The sequence below is a fragment of the Macrotis lagotis genome, chromosome 1 (genome assembly GCF_037893015.1).
Source record: "Macrotis lagotis isolate mMagLag1 chromosome 1, bilby.v1.9.chrom.fasta, whole genome shotgun sequence".
Classification (NCBI taxonomy): Eukaryota; Metazoa; Chordata; class Mammalia; order Peramelemorphia; family Peramelidae; genus Macrotis; species Macrotis lagotis.
In genome coordinates this window covers 860,459,890-860,477,106 of record NC_133658.1, presented here as the reverse complement: position 1 = coordinate 860,477,106, position 17,217 = coordinate 860,459,890, and the positions used below count along the sequence as shown (strand labels likewise).

The window sequence follows — 17,217 nt, the reverse complement described above, 5'->3', positions numbered from 1 at the left end:
CCAAGAGAAGGCAAAGCCAAGATAGTGGAATGTCATGAAGAAGTATGCCAAGCTCTCTTCCTTGTGGATATAGAAAATACATCAGTCTAAATCCTGATGGGGAAATCCAAAAAATACATAAGTGATTCATTTTTCCAGCATTGGTTGACAATGGGAGACATATTATGGGAACCTCATCTGCCCAGGAGCACATCCTATGTACTATGTAGTATTCCAGCACAAAAAAAGGTTGTGAAGCAAGTTAAGAAGAGGTCCCAGGGCAGTTAGGTGGTGTAGTGAATAGAACACTGGCCCTGGAGTCAAGAGGACCTGAGTTCAAATCCAGTCTCAGACACTTAATAATTACCTAGCTGTATGGCCTTGGGCAAGTCACTTAATCCCATTGCCTTGCAAAAAAAAAGAATAAGAGGTCCCAGACCCAACACCAAGGCATCATATCCCATACAACATGTTGGAATAGTTACCTATTGTCAGCTCTGTCATTCAATACCCAGTTCCAAGTCACAGCTCCAGGATGGAATGAAAAGAACACCTGTACTTAAAAAGATGTGGTACAGAGTAAAGAGCAAAGATAGGCATTAATCTGAATACTGAGGAAGGAATAGGTTCAGAAGTAAGCATCAACTGTTGTCTCTGACACCAGGAGCAGATCTGGGTCTCAGAACCAGTCCTCTGCCCCAGGCAAAACCTACTGTAGTATAACCAAAGCAGAAATCCCAGACCAAAAGAAACACTTCAGTTTTGTCACTCTAAATCAACAGAACTTTCCAGTTGTTAAAAATGACTGAATCTACCAGTTATCTGATAGAATTCTAACCATGAGCAAGCTCACAGAAATTTTGCTCAGAACCAAGACCAGATAAGGAACTTTCAAAGTTCAGATCAGGAGAACAATGATGAGATGTCATCCTGGATCAGATCACTTTAGGAATATTGAATGCTTTCAGATCCCCACTTGAAATTCTCCTGAAACATTGGAATAACATGAATTATGCTTTATTTCCCATTCTCCAAGAAAATAGCAGCAAGGCCAACCTAGACATCCCCTACAAAAATGTACAGAACTTACCTTTAACATAAATTCCAGTCAGGATGGAGCCTGCAAGAATGAACAACAAAAACAAAAGAATCTCTATATTTAGAGTTATTATGGTGTCAGGAATGTTCAACACCAAAAACAGAATGACTCCAAAATCTCTACAAGCAAAACCTCAAACAAACCACAACTTGAGTACAAAATTCCTGAAAGAGGAGAAACAAGTTTGTTTTAAAGAGCTAAAACATTTTTATATAAACTAAATGAGAGTACTAAAAGAAAAAATGGAGGAGAAATAAGAACTGTGGAAGAAAAAAATAAAAAGGGAATTAGCAGCTTGACTCAAGAGGTACAAAACTTTACCTGGAGGGATAGCAGTGATGGTTTCCAGATCTCTCAGCCCACAGACATCAAAGGCAACTTAGAAGGCCAACAGGAAAGTTGATCTCACTTGGGTGAGACTGGAACACAGTGCAGCACGGACTTGTGGCAGTACAGACCTGACCCCAGCAAACCAGGAGCAAGTCTTGGGGACCACTGAATCAGCAGAATCAGCAACTATTTCCAGAGCTCTCAGCCCACAGACAGTATGAGAAGAGAACAACTTGTCAGAAGGAGATTATAAGTGTCTCTCTTTGCTAGCACTGAGGCAGAACTCTGTTGTTTTGTCCATACTTGGATCTGGGTTGCTGTCCTAGGTAGCAATCCCAGGGAGAAGGGGAACAGTAGTACCAGTTTGGGGTTGGGGAGGGAGAGTTTTGTGGTCACTCACAGACTAGAGTACAGGCCAGAAGAATAGTAATCACTGTTCCTTAGATCATACCACCTTGGAAGCACTGAATATTTGAATATTCCTTCTAAGTTAGGACAGTGCACATTACACCATGGAAGCAGAGTCTACTTTAACAAAGAGTTAAAATCAAGTCATAGGCTGGGAAACTGAATAAACAACAAAAAAAAAATCTGACTATAGAAAGTTCCTATGGTGACAAGGAAGATGAAAAAGTCAAAGCTCTTATAGCCAAAGGTTTCAGGCCATGTAAGAGTTCAAAAAAGAAAATCAAGAATGGAAGAAGAAAAAATTGGGAAGAGAAATGAAAATGACATAAAAAATCATGAAAATGAATCATCAGCTTGGTGGAAGAGATATCAGAAGAAAATAATACCTTAAAAACCAGACTAGATCAAAGGGCAAAAGAAGTTCTAAAAGTCAATGAAGAGAAGATTGCCTAAAAAATCAAAATGGCCAAATGGAAAAAAGGTATAATACTCACTGAAAGAAAAAACTCCTTTAAAAAGCTGAATTACACAAAAATTGACAATGTATTAGGACATAAAAGCCTAATGATTAATTGCAGAAAGGCAGAAATTGTGAATACATCTCTCTCAGATCATAATGCAATAAAAATCATATGCAATACTGGCCCAGGGAGATATAGAACCAGAATGAATTGGAAACTAAATAACCTCATTTTAAAGAATGAGTGGATTGGGGCAGCTAGGTGGCACGGTGGATAGAGCACCGGTCCTTGAGTCAGGAGTACCTAAGTACAAATCTGGCCTCAGGCACTTAATAATTAACTAGCTGGGTGGCCTTGGGCAAGCCACTTAACTCCATTTGCCTTTCAAAACCCTAAAATAAATATATAGAAAAGAATGAGTGGATCAAACAACAAATTGTAGAAAGAATTAATTATTTCATCCTAGATAATGGCAATAATACTACAACATACCAAAGCCCATGGGATACACTCAAGGCAGCTGTCAGGGGATATATTATATCTTTAAATGCTTACATGAATAAATTAGAGAAAACAGAATTCAATGAACTGAATATGCAAATAAAAAATTAGAGAAAGAACAAATTAAAAACCCCCAATTAAATACCAAATTAAAAATTCTAAAAATTAAAGAAGAAACCAATACAATTGAAAACAAGAAAACTATTGAACTAAAAAATAAAACCAAGAGCTGGTTTTATGAAACAACCAATAAAATTGATAAACCTCTGATCAATTTGATTAAAAAAAAGAAAGAAAGCCAAATTGCTAGTATCATAAATGAAAGAGGTGAACTCACCACCAATGAGGAGGAAATTAAAGTAATAATTTGGAATTATTTTGTCCAACTCTATGCCAATAAATTTGACAATCTAAGTGAAATGGACAAACATTTATAAAAATATAAGTTGCCCAGATTAAATGAAGAAGAAATTAAAAAGAAATTCAACAAGCCATTATTGAACTCCCTAAGAAAAAAATCTCCAGGTCCAAATGGATTCACATGTGAATTCTATCAAACATTTAAGGAACAATCATTTCCAATTCTATAAAAATGCATCGGAAAAATAGGTGAAGATAGAACTCTGCCTAACTCTTTCTATGATACCAATATGGTGCTGATACTTAAACCAGGAAGAGTTAAAACAGAAAAAGAAAATTATAGACCTATCTCCCTGATGAATATAGATGCAAAAATCTTAAATAAAATCTTAGCAAAGCAATTACAAGTTATCACTAGGATAATACATTATAATCAAGTAGGATTTAACCCAGAAATGCAGGGTTGGTTCAATATTAGGAAAACTGTTAGTATAATTAATTATATCAATAACATACCTATCAGAAATCATATGATAATATCAATAGATGCTGGAAAAGCTTTTGACAAAATACAGCACCCATTCCTAAAAACTAGAGAGCATAGGAATAAATGGATTGTCCCTTAGAATAATAAGCATTATCTATCTGAAACCATCAACAAGCATTATATACAACTGGGATAGGCTTGAGGCATTCCCAATAAAACCAGGGGTGAAACAAGGATGTCCATTATCACCACTACTATTCAATATTGTATTAGAAATGTTAGCCTCAGCAATAAGAAAAGAAAAAGAAGCTGAAGGAATTAGAATAGGGAAGGAGGACACAAAACTCTCACTTGTTGCAGATGACATGATGATATACCTAGAGAATCCCAAAAAGTCATCTAAAAAACTACTAGAAATAATTAGCAACTTTAGCAAGGTAGCAGGATGTAAAATAAACCCTCATAAATTCCTCAACATTTCTATATATGACTAGCAAGATACAGCAGAAAGAGCTAGAAAGAGAAATCCCATTCAAAGTAACCTTGGACAAAATAAAATACCTCAGAGTCTACCTACCAGGACAGACCCAAAAACTTTTTGAAAATGATTACAAGACTCTCCTCACACAAATAAAACCAGATTTAAATACCTGGGCAAACATCAACTGTTCATGGATAGGTTGAGTCAATCTAATAAAAATGACAATTATAACAAAGCTAAACTACTTGTTTAGTGCCTTACCAATCAAAATTCCAAAAAAAAATGAGTTAGAAAATGTTGTAAGTAAATTTATATGGAGAAATAAAAAGTCAAGAATCTCCAGGGATTCAATGAAAAAAAGTGCAAAAGAAGGTGCCTTAGTCTTACCAGATCTAAAACTATATTATAAAGCATCAATCCTCAAAACTGTCTGGTATTTGGCTAAGAAATAGAGTGGTGGACCAGTAGAATAGACTAGGTGCAATAGCAGGAAACAATTATAGTAATCTGCTATATGATAAACTCAAAGAGTCCAGCTATTGGCATAAAAACTCTCTCAAATAAAAACTGTTGGAAAAATTGGAAGTTAATATGGAAGAAACTTAGATTAGACCAACAACTCACACCCTATACCAAGATAAGATCTAAATGGATACAGTATTTAGACATAAAAAACAATATTATAAGCAAACTAGAAAATCAAGGAGTAGTTTACCTATAAGATCTATGGAAAGGGACACAGTTTATGACAAAAAAAAGAGCTAGAGAACATCATTCAAAACAAACTAGATAATTTTGATTACATTAAATTAAGGAGCTTTCACACAGACAAAAACCAGTGTAACTAAGATCAAAAGAAATGTACTGGGGTGGCTAGGTGGTGCACTGGGCCTGGAGTCAGGAGTACCTGAGTTCAAATCCAACCTCAGATACTTAATAATTACCTAGCTGTGTGGCCCTGGCCAAGTCACTTAACTCCATTTGCCTTACAAAAAAAAAAAAAGAAATGTAGTAAACTGGGAAACAATTTTTGCAGCTAGTATTTCTGACAAAGGACTCATTTCTACAATATACAGAGAACTGAGTCAAATTTTCTAAAAAACAAGATATTCCCCAATTGACAAATGTCCAAAGGATATGCAAAGGCAATTTACAGCTGAGGAAATCAAAGCAATCCATAGTCATATGACTATGACTTACTTATTAGAGAAATGCAAATTAAAGCATCTCTGAGTACCACTTCACACCTCTCAGACTGGTCAATATGACCAGAAAGGAAAATGATCAATGTTGGAAGGGATGCGGGGAAAACTGGGACACTAATACATTGTTTGTGGAGCTGTGAACTCATCCAACCTTTCTGGAGGGCAATTTAGGATTATGCCCAAAGGGCAACAAAAATGTGCCTACCCTTTAACCCAGCAATACTATTAGTGGGTCTATACCCTGAAGAGATGATGAAAAAGGGTAAAAACATGACTTGTACAAAAATATTTATAGCGGTCCTGTTTGTGGTGGCAAAATATTGGAAATTAAGTGAATGTCCGTCAATTGGGGAATAGCTTAACAAACTGCAGTATATTTATGTCATGGAACACTATTGTTCTATTAGAAACCAGAAGGGATGGGAATTCAGGAAAGTCTGGGAGGATTTGCATGAACTGATGCTGAGCAAGATGAGCAGAAGCAGAAAAACATTGTACACCCTAACAGCAACATGGGGGTGATGATCAACCTTGATGGACTTGTTCATACCATCTGTATTCAGAGAAAGAATTATGGACTTTGAACAAAGACCAAAGACTATTACCGTCCAATTAGAAAAAAAGTTATATTATTATGTAATTTTACTATCTCATACTTTATTTTTCTTCCTTAAGGATATGATTTCTCTGTCATTACACTGAACTGAGATCAATGGATAACATGGAACCAATGTAAAGACTAACAATGCCTTCTGTGGGGGTGGGGGAAGGGAAGCAAGAATGGGGGGAAATTATAAAACTCAAGATAAATAAAATCTTTCTTAAAAAAAGTTTAATTAACCAAATGAATAATGATGATTTTTCTCCTTTATAATTGAAGAGGAGCATGCTGTCATATACATGATGACATGACTTGCACAATTATATTTATATTAGTGAGAGGAGTGTTGGACAAAGGCATTCTTCTCATTTACCTTTTCCAAGACCATTTCTCCCCCAGGACTTTTGGTGATGGTCCAGATGCTGTCGAAACCCGTGACCCTTGAATATAATTTTTATTTTCCTTCCAAATCAGCAAGGCACCTCAGTGCACCAGCCCCTCATCAGGAGGGTAAAATTCACTGGTCCCACAACAGTCTAAAACCAGCTCATATTCCCTATTAAGTGGTGAACAATCCAGGAATAGCCAACATTGAAGGATCAAAAAGCAATGCAGTTGCAAACACTTGGCCACTACAAGTCAGTCATCCCTGTGGTAACTTTTCTGACACCTCCTGTTTAAAATCTCAAAGTTCAAAAGGATCATGAAGCCCTGCTTTTGTGGTTTATATTCATCTGAAAATCAAGATCAAGTGAACTTTTACCTTTATGTATGAGAGCTATCTGTCCTCCTTGAGCTTGCCTTAAGATACCTGCATTACAGTTTGACTTTATCACCTCAATCAAACTCCCTACCTAATAGTCTTCCCAAATTATAGCACTTGGCACCAGAAGGAGTTCTTGCTTCCCTCTTCTGGCTTGCCCTTCCTCCCTCCGCCCTGGGTCAGTAAAAAAAAATCAGAATAGTGGTATTTCGCCAAATGGAAAAAGAGATAAAAAAGTTCATTGAAGAAAATAATTCCTTATAAATTAGAATTCATCAAATGAAAGCTAATGACCTTATGAGAAATCAAGAAACAATAAAAACAAAGCATAAAAGACAATGAAATACTTCATTAGAAAAGCAACTGAACTGTAACAGATCCAGAAAAGATATTTTAAAAATTGTTGATCTGCTTGAAAGGTATGATTAAAAATAAAGAGCCTAGACATCATTTTTCAAGAAAGTATACAGGAAAACTACCTACCCTGATTTTCTAGATAATAAAATAGAAATTGAAGAAATCCTGAAAGAGATGCCCAAATGAAAACTCTCAGGAATATTATAACCAAATTCTAGAGCTCCCAGGTTAAGGAGAAAATCTTGCAAGTAGCCAGAAAGAGACAATTCAAGTATTGGGGAGTCACAGTCAGTTTGACACAAGATTTAGCAACTTCTACATTGAGATCATAAACTTGGAATATGATATTCTGGAAGACAAAAGAACTTGGATTATAATGAAGACTCAACTACCCAGAAAAATTGAGCGTATTTTTTTCAGGAACTTTTAAACTTTTCTAATGAGAAGACCAGAGTTGAGCAGAAAATTTGATTTTCAAATACAATATTCAAGTACAACATAAAAAGGTAAGTAGGAAAGGAACATTATTTAATGATGATGAGCTATCTATATTCCTACATGGAAAAATGATACTGGTAACTCTAAGGGACTTTATCATTATTAGGACAGTTAGAAGGAATATATAGACAGAGGGCTCAGGTATGAGTTGAATATGAAGGAATGATATGTAAAAAAAATAAAATTAAGTAGTGAGAAAAGAATGTACTAGGACAGGGCTGACCAAAAGGTGAACAATGGTCAAATGCGTTCCACAGTTGGGTTCATTATATCCTTTAGTAAATGAAGTTGAGCTACCACAGAGCTCTCACAAAAATGACAAATCAAAATATATTGTCTATTGTTTCAATAAAAATAGTAAGATTGGACAGCCCTGTACTAGGAGAAAGGGAAAGGGGAAGACAGAATGAGATAAATTATCTCAAATAAAATAGGCAAGAAAAAGGTTTTACAGTAGAGTAGAAGCGAGAAATAAAGAAGGGTCATGAGTGAACCTTACTCTCTTCAGTAAAGAGGGAATAACAATGTTTGTCATTCATTTTCAAAGAAGACCACTATATCAGGGCAGTGATACCATGACAAGCACATAAATTGGATTTAAGTGGGGGGGAGGGGCTGTACTGAGTCACCAGCCTCACTTTCTCCTTCAGATCCATCTAAGTCCAGTGACCATATATGAATCAGGACTGGAGTTGGTTCTGAGCTAGTAACAGTCAAAGTGTCTGAGCCCAGATTTGAATTCCCGTCCTTCTGACTCCAAAGCCAGTGCTCTATCCACTGCAATACATAGCTATATACTTTCAATTGTGTACTGAAATCTATCTTACTTTACAGGAAAATAGGAGGGAAATAGAATAAGAGAAAGGGGGGAAGGTGATGGAAGGGAGGGCAGATTGGGGAAGAGGGGTATCAGAAGCAAAACATTTTTAAAAAGAGACAGGGTAAAAGGAAAGAGATTAGAATAAAAAAGGTATAAGATAGAGGAAAATAAAGTTATCTATAGTAACTATGAAAAAAATTTGAAGTAAATATCTCTTATAAAGGCTTCATTTCTCAATCGTGGAGAGAAATGAGTCAAATTTATAAAATAAGAGCCATTCCTCATTGATCAAAAGATATGAACACTTTTCAGATGAGGTTATTAATGTTATCTATAAACATATAAAAAGTGTTTTAATATACTATTGATTACTGAAATGCAAATTAAAACAATTCTGAAGTACTACCGCCTACCTATTAGACTGGTTAATAGGACAGAAAAGGAAAATGAATTTTGGAGGGGATGTAAGCAATTTGGAACTGTGCCCAAAGGCAAGATCATGCTATTCTTTGTCTACTACTAGATTCGTATTCCAAAAGAGATGAAAAACAAACAAAAAAAGGGACCTATATGTTCAAGGATAGCTCTTTTTTGATGGCAAGGAATTGGTGAGGAGATTCCCATCATTTGAAAAATAACTGACCAAGCTGTAGCATGTAATTGTGATGGAATGCTATTCTGCTATAAAAAATGGTGAGCAGGATTCTCTCAGAAAAACTTGGAAAGATTTACATGAACCAATGCAAAGAGCAATGTACTATGGACAGAGTCACAGCAAAATTGTAGAATGATCAGCTGTCAATGACTTAGCTTTTTTTTTTAGTTTTTTTTGCAAGGCAGTGGGGTTAAGTGGCTTGCCCAAGGCCACACGGCTGGGTAATTATTAAGTGTCTGAGGCGGGATTTGAACTCAGGTACTCCTGACTCCAGGGCCAGTACTCTATCCACTGCGCCACCTAGCCGCCCCCGACTTAGCTTTTCTTAGCACTGCAATGACCCAAAACAACTAAGAAGAACTTATGATGAAGAATGCTATCCATCCCTATTGATGGTATATAAATATGCATTGAAGCATACTTTTTTTTCTCCATACAGAACTAACATTTATTCCAGGCACTACACAACATAGTCACGTGGATGGTGTGGTATGAATTGGGGCCCAACAGCATAACCCTAAAAAGGGATGAGAGTCCAGGGAGAAGCTAAGGAATCACAAGTGTAGCAAATAAGGGGATACCACACAAAGACAATGTGGGGAGTAGGAACTCAGATATCCTGCTCAGATCTAGCAGTAGTGCCTCACCCAAATCTTCCTTTTACTTGGCCCACAGGGGCTCTCCTTCTCCCTCCCCAAGGTGTAACATTACAAAAAGAAATGATGCTGGGGGGGGGGCGTGAGGGAGCTTGACCAGAGGGTGGAAAAGATGCTATTTCCTTTGTTCTGCAATAGCTATTTGGTTCAAGGCAGTGGCTATAAATAAAGCTTAGTATGGATGGCATGAGCTGGGGATAGGAATGAACAGGGTCCGCAGCCTTAGTAGGCATGATTAGCAATGTAGAGTGACTGCCTGACTTGCACCAGTATCTTCTCCACTTCCTTCAAACTTGCCCTGGGCAGCAGCAAGACCATTCACCTCTGCCCGTTTGATGAACTCCTCAGTGACAGCACTTTCATTGTTCCTCAGCCTACACCAGATGCTGAGAGCAAAAGTTTGGAGGGTTCGCCCACAGGAGAAGGTCAAAGCCCAAGGCTGGGGGGAGAGAACAGCAGTTAATGGCATTGAGGTTGAGAGAGGCCTCTTCCTCACTTTGACCTCCAAACAGGAATGTCACACCTGAGACATCAGGAGGCACAGTTCAACATAGGGCAGAGCCAGTTGCCATGGCGATCTCCTCAGGAGATCTTGAAGGGGCAGGCATGACCAGGGGTCACCATGCTGTGCTTGAGCAGTGTCCCTTCAAGGTACACATGGTCATTCAGGGTCTTGTAGACAACAGCAGGACCTTCTCAGTGACATACTGGCATCATTTGAGATCATGGTCTCCATCCGTCAAGATCTCAGGCTCCACAATAGGCTCAATGCCTTTCTGCTGGCAATGTTGGCATAGCAGGCAAGTACATTGGCATTCTTCATGATTGCCAGGGGAGAGGGAGTATGATCACTGATATTCAGCATGCATCACCATTTGACAAAGTCAGCACCATCCTTGTACTGAGAAGAGCATTCATAGAGCCCATCCAGCACTTGTGTGGTGGTTTCTCCATCAGTTCCAGCCAGAGCCACCACACCTTCATCAACCTTGGTGCCCACAACAATGCCCTTGTCCAGGATGGTGTGGACAAAGGGCACCCCATCATCGCCCTTCTGGTAGAGGGTCTCATGGAAGAAGATGACACTCCCAATGAATTTCTTGATCTGTCCATCAGTGCTGAACAGGACCTGACGATACTGCCTGCCATTCTCCTCTGTATTCTCCATCCCAATATGGCTCAGCCATTTGGCCATGCTATCTATTGACTCATCAGCTACCAAGATGCCCTTGCCCAGAGCAACAATACGAAAGGCAATGTCTGACATTTCCTTCTTTCTCTCGTCCATTAATGTATAACTGGGGCATGGTGGTGGTCTTCTCTCCACTTGGTTAGATGAAATAAAATGGTTTCTTTCCCTAATGCATTGTGCATGGGGTGCAGGCTCTGGGGTGGATTGCACTAGGGCTCCCAGTAAAAGAGGCCTGAAGCATACTTTTTAATGTTATCTTTCTTGAGATTTCTTTTCGGGGGTTATGGGGGAGGGGGTGTCTATATTTTCTTTTACATGTCTATTATGTAAATGCTTTGTATCACTACACATTTATATAACCTATATCAAATTGTTTGCTTTTTCAATGGAGGGGGACAGGAGGAAGGGAGAGAATTTGGAAAATGTTAAAAATTGTGGTTTACATGTAACTGTGGAAAAATAAAATACTAAATAAAAAACCTTAACATGATAGCAATCTCCAAAATGAGAATGGACCATATGGAAATTAAGAACTCCATGATAGAGCAAGAAATATTAAAACAAAGTCAAATGACTGAAAAATATAACAAAATGTAAGGCATCTCATAGCAAAAACAACTGACCTAGAAAATATTGAAGAAACATTGAACTATATGAAAAGTCATGAGAGGCAGACAGACAAAGTGAACTAGACATCATATTTAGATAAATGTTTTTAAAATATTATCCAGATCTCTTAGAAACAGAAGAAAAAGTAGAAATAGAAAAAATCTATAAGTCCTCTCCTAAAAGAAATGACAAAATAAAAATTTGCCTGAATATTATTGGCAAAATCCAGAAGTTCTGGGTCAAAGGAAAAAAATGAAAATAGAGTCACAATCAGGAACACACACAATTTAGCAGCTACCGTAAAAGAATATAAAACTCATAATATTCCAGACAATAAGTTAGAAGACAAAAAATATAAGCATTTAGTCAAGAATAATTTCCCTCATAAAACTGAGTGTAATACTACAAGGGGAATGAATCTTTAATTAACTAAAGGACTTCCATGTATTCCCTATGAAAAGATCAAAGCTACACAGACACTTTGAAATACCATCATAGCAGTCAAAAGAAACATTAAAAAATAAACATCAGTGAGCAATTATGAAGGACTAAACAAGGATGAACTGTTTATGTTATATATATATTTCATCAGAGCTCTATCAATAACGTGTCTAATTAGATTGATACACTGAGAAAGGTTTTGTTGTATTTTGATAATCTTAGTAACAACAATAATATCTAATATTTATTAAGTACTATGCCAGATATTATGCTAAATGTAATTTGATTCTCACAACAACTAGGGAGGTAGGTGCTATTGTATTATTATATTTTGGATGAATAAATGGGTTAAGTATACTAACTGCCCAGGTCACAGGTCACACAGGTCACACAGCTAGTAAGTGTCTGAGAGCAGATTTGAACTTGACCTCTCTCTAACTACTTGCACCACTTGAAAGAAAAATCAAGGAGAAAGGAATGAAGACTATTTGGGGGAAGAGATAAAGGATGAAGAAAATCATCTCACATAGAGTACAGAGGCCTGTACAATTGAGGATGAAAGTCTAGGAGGGAACCTTACTCTTATCTGAACTGTTGACTCACAGAGTTGATTACTGTTCTATATTATATTCAGCAAGATGACAAGAGGGAAAGTGAGGAATAAAAGGGAGGATAAATTAAGAGAAGGACCAGCAAACCAAACTCTAACTGGCAAAGTTAATAGTAAAGAACTGTTTCAGGTAATTTTGGAAAACAGTTTTAGAACTATATACAGGGGGCTATTAAACTTCATGATTTTGGGCCCAGTGATATTACTACTGGGACTATATCCTAGGGAGATCAAAGAGAGAGAAAGAGGATCTACGCATATAAGAATATTGGAATAACTCTTTTTTGCATTAGCAAAGAATTAGAAATTGAAAGTGTGCCCATCAGTTATCACATTGTAAAGAGATGGAATACTATTTTGCAATAAGAAATGATGAAGAGGATGATTTCAAAGAAATCTGAACTGATGTAAAGTGAAATAAGCAGAACCAAGAGACAAATTTCTACAATAAAAAGTTATAGAGACAGACAACGAAAATCTTAGGAATTCTGACCAAGGCAATGACCAATTGTGATTCCAGAGGACTCAGAATACAACACATTACTCACTTTCTGATAGAGAGATAATGAACACCCAGTCTAGACTGAAATATAGGATTTTTTGAACATGACTACTAAGGAATTTGTTTTCTTTGACTGTGCATATTTGTAACATAGGCTTTGTTTTTCTTACTTTCTGGAGCTGTGGGGAATGGTGCAGGGGACTAAGGAAAGGAAAGGGGAATTTAAAAAAAAAATTTTTTTAAGTTTTAGCCTAAATGAACTATTTACTCTTCAATATACTTGACATCTCAACCTGTCTCCATTTGTCTTTGCACAGGTAGTCCCAGAATGCCCTCCCTTCTCACCTTTAACCCTTAAAATCCTTAGCTTCTTTCATGGTTTATCTCAATTTACCGAAGGTAGTCTTTCCTTATCTCCCTAATTGTTCATAATCTTCCCCTGTTTAAGTGGTTTTGTACCATATGCTGTGTATTCATACCCTCGGTTCAGTATAATCTCTTTAGGTCCATCAATATCTTCATCCTGCAGTTCCTTGGGTCCGATCCTTTCTTTCTTAGTCCTACTTTGTATTCTGAATTCAGTATACAGCAATTCTTCTAGAAAGATCAAAGGGAATTCACAGGAGCCAGGTGCCAGTTCTCTGAGTCCACAGGAATTTGGGACATTCCTATGATGCTTTTTGTCTCTACATGAATCCCTTGCTCTGGTTCCACAGAAGATGAGTACAACACCAGACCAAGTGGAAGTGATATGTGGGCTGTGGGAGAGAGGAGAGCTTTAAGAGAAAGAAGCTAATGTGCTTTCCAGCCAAGGTTGGTATCAGTAAATTACTCCCCATAATGGTAATGTTTGCTCAGAGAATAGAGGAGGCCGTAAACAGTTGCTGGAGTAATTAAACACAAACCATGGACGTGTTTAGCCTTCTGAAGGAGTGAGATGAAGTGGATTGTGTATTATGAATGTCATTGTCCTGTCTGTTTAAATAACCATTAGAGAGTCCCCTGGTCATCTTTGGAAAATCATTGATTCTTAGATTATTGGAACTGGAGGGATCTAAGACTATATAGATGTTAGAATTTTAATGTCAGAGCTTCCTGTTAGAATATAAAATGTTAGCACTTAGAATGTCAAAGCTTCTTGTTAGACGATAGAATTATCAGGAAGGGACCTGAGAATAGAAAATGTTAGAAGAGAGAATGTTAGGGCTGGAAGGGACCTTAGAACAAAAACTGTCAGAGCTGAAAAGGGCCTTTTTAAATATATCCTGTTAGAGTTTAGAACCTAGAAAGTCAGAGTTTTGAGGGATTTGGAACATATTTAGGATATAGAATGTTACAACAGAGAAAGAAGCTTTCATAGATAGATAGAAAGAAACCCAGAACAAAGCAAGAGGTACAGGTAGAATGTAAATGATTTTAAAAATGGAAGGGACTCTAAAACAAAGAATGTTAGATCAGGAAGTAACCTTAGAAGAAAAATGATTAGAACTAGAAGAGAATTAAAAAACACAGAATATTAGAAGTAGAAGAAATCTAAAAGCAAAGATTGTTGGAAATGCAAAGAATCTTTGAACATAGAATGTGAGAATGAGAAAGGAGACTCTATAGAACATAGAATGTCATATTTACAGAGGAGGAAACCAAGACCCAAATGCAGAAATGAACTTTCCAAGGTCATGTAGAGGGAGAGTCAGCTGCAACTCAAGTGCCCAAAATGCTGGTCTAATGTTTCCAGTGTACCAGAAACATTTCAGGGACATTAAAAAATATCCCATTCCCATTCTCTCCCCCACCCTTTAGGAGAGAAGACAGACAAAAGCCCTTAATTGCCTATTAGAAGTTAATTACTAGCATTCAATGTCCCGTGGCCTCCTATAAGGAATAGTGCTGACATTGTGAAGGCTAGTTTGGGCTTCAGAAGGCAGCTCTACTGAAGAGTGTCCACAGCAAGACAAGATGGAAGGAAGGACCTTTTCTTATGACTTCATTAGAAATGAGCTAACATCTTCTTTAATGTCCAAATGAGAATTCATCTTCCTCAGAAATGATCATCTTGGTTAAAGCATATTTTTTAATTTTTTTTTTATTTTTCTTGGGGTTTTTGGTCTATGTTTTCTTTTGCAACATGGTTAATATGGAAATGTTTTCCAGGGTTTCATATGTATAATCTATATTAGATTGCTTGCCTTCTCAAGGAGGGGAACAGGATCTCAAAAGAGAATTTGGAACTTGGAATTTTTTTTTTAGTTTCTGAAAGGCAAATAGGGTTAAGTGACTTGCTCAGGGACACACAGTCAGGTAATAATTAAGTGTCTGAGGCCCAATTTGAACTCAGGTACTCCTGACTCCAGGGCCACTGCTCTATCTATCCACTGAGCCACCTAGCCACCCCGGAACTTGGAATTTTTGAAACTAATTGTTTAAAAAAATGTTACATGTAACTGGGAAATAACTAAAAAAATAATTTTTAAAATTTAATTTACGGGGGCAACTAGGTGGCCCAGTGGATAGAGCACCGATCCTGGAGTCAGGAGCCCCTGAGTTCAAATCTGCCCTCAGACACTTCATAATTACCTAGCTCTGTGGCCCTGGGAAAGCCACTTAACCCCATTTGCCTTGCAAAAAAACTAAACAAAATTAATTTACATCCATCATGGTGCCCAAAATAAGTCTCATGATTGTTGCTGATCATTATTGTTGTTATTGAGTCATTTCAGTCCTGTCTGACTCTTTGTGACCCCATTTAGGGTTTTCTTTTTTCTTTTTTAGGTTTTTTTGCAAGGCAAATGGGGTTAAGTGGCTTGCCCAAGGCCACACAGCTAGGTAATTATGAAGTGTCTGAAAATGGATTTGAATCCAGGTGCTCCTGACTCCAGGGCTGGTGCTTTATCCACTGCGCCACCTAGCCGCCCCCATTTAGGGTTTTCTTGACAAAAATACTAGAATAATTTGCTGTCTCCTTCTCCAATTCACTTTACAGATGAAGGAATTGAGAGGCAAACAGGGTACTTAGGATCACACAACTAGTAAGTGTCTAAGACTGAATTTGAATTCAGGTCTTCCTATCTCCAGTTCTGGAGTTCCATCTGCTGTGCCACCTAGCTGCCCATTGATTTTAGAGATTTCTAAAACTGATCAGACACCTTAGAAATTTTCCCTTAGAGCTCAGAACTGTGAGGACTTTAAGATGCTATAAAATACATCCCCAGCCTCCATGAATGTCAGATTGTAAATCTTATGAAGCATCTGGCCTCTGTTTGAGACTCAAAGGTCTTCAGTAACAAAGTAGCTGAGTCTTTCTTAGTAGACATTTCAAAGTCCTCACAATTTTTAAAGTGGCTTTATTCTATCTATTATAGGCACCAAAATGCCATTGAATGTTTTAAACAATGACTCAGATAAAGGCAAAGATGACATGCTCATCAAATTTGCAGATGACACAGGACTGGAAAGAGTAGCTAACACAGTGGTTGAGAGATTCAGGATCCAAAATAGTTTTGACAGGTGAGAACATTTGGTAGAATCTTGTAATATGCAATTTAATGGGGATAAAGGCAAAGTCTCATGCTTAAGTTCAAACCATTACCTTTACAAGTACAAGATGGGGCAGGTGTGGGCAGATAGACACTTCTCCATAAAAGATGAGAGGAGAGGGTGATCTGTAAACAGAATGTGAATCACAGTATGACTTATACTATCATAGACTGTGTTAAGAAGACACTAGTGTTCAAGACTAAAGGGATGATAGTCTCCCTGGTCAGACCACATCATAGATCTAGACTTCAAAAGAAATTCAAAGGCCCATCATGGCCAACTCACCCATTTTACAGAGACTCAGGAAAATTAAATAACTTGTCCTAGGATGCATAGATAACTGTCAAGAATGGGATTCAAGTTCTCCCATTCAATTCAGTATTCTTTTCACTGTGCATCATTGCCTCTTCAGGATGTCATGCCTTGGAGAGGGATTGTTACATAGGAGGGAGGGCAACAAAGATAGTGAAGGTACTTCATTTAAGAAGTTGAAGGTGGTGGAGTGGATAGTGTTAGACCTGAAATAAGACACACATGAGTTCAAATTCTACCTCAGTCACTTGCTAGCAGTGTGACAGGGAATAATTCACTTAACCTCTCTTTGTTTCACTTTCCTTATCTGTAAAATGGTGATAATGAGTCTACCTCCTAAGGTTTTTGTGAAAGTA

At 37.4% G+C, this 17,217-nt stretch overlaps 1 long non-coding RNA gene and 1 pseudogene across 1 annotated transcript; both read right to left on the bottom strand.

Moving 5' to 3' along the window:
- Positions 1-9,746: 9,746 nt before the first annotated feature.
- On the bottom strand, positions 9,747-10,949 carry LOC141508225 (fructose-bisphosphate aldolase C pseudogene; annotated as a pseudogene).
- A 2,343-nt stretch (positions 10,950-13,292) lies between these two features.
- Positions 13,293-16,977, bottom strand: LOC141490981 (uncharacterized). Its single transcript, XR_012469414.1, has 3 exons — positions 16,835-16,977; positions 16,602-16,674; positions 13,293-13,773 (listed from the first exon to the last, which is right to left on the bottom strand). It is a non-coding gene; the product is annotated as an uncharacterized LOC141490981 (long non-coding RNA).
- Positions 16,978-17,217: the final 240 nt, after the last annotated feature.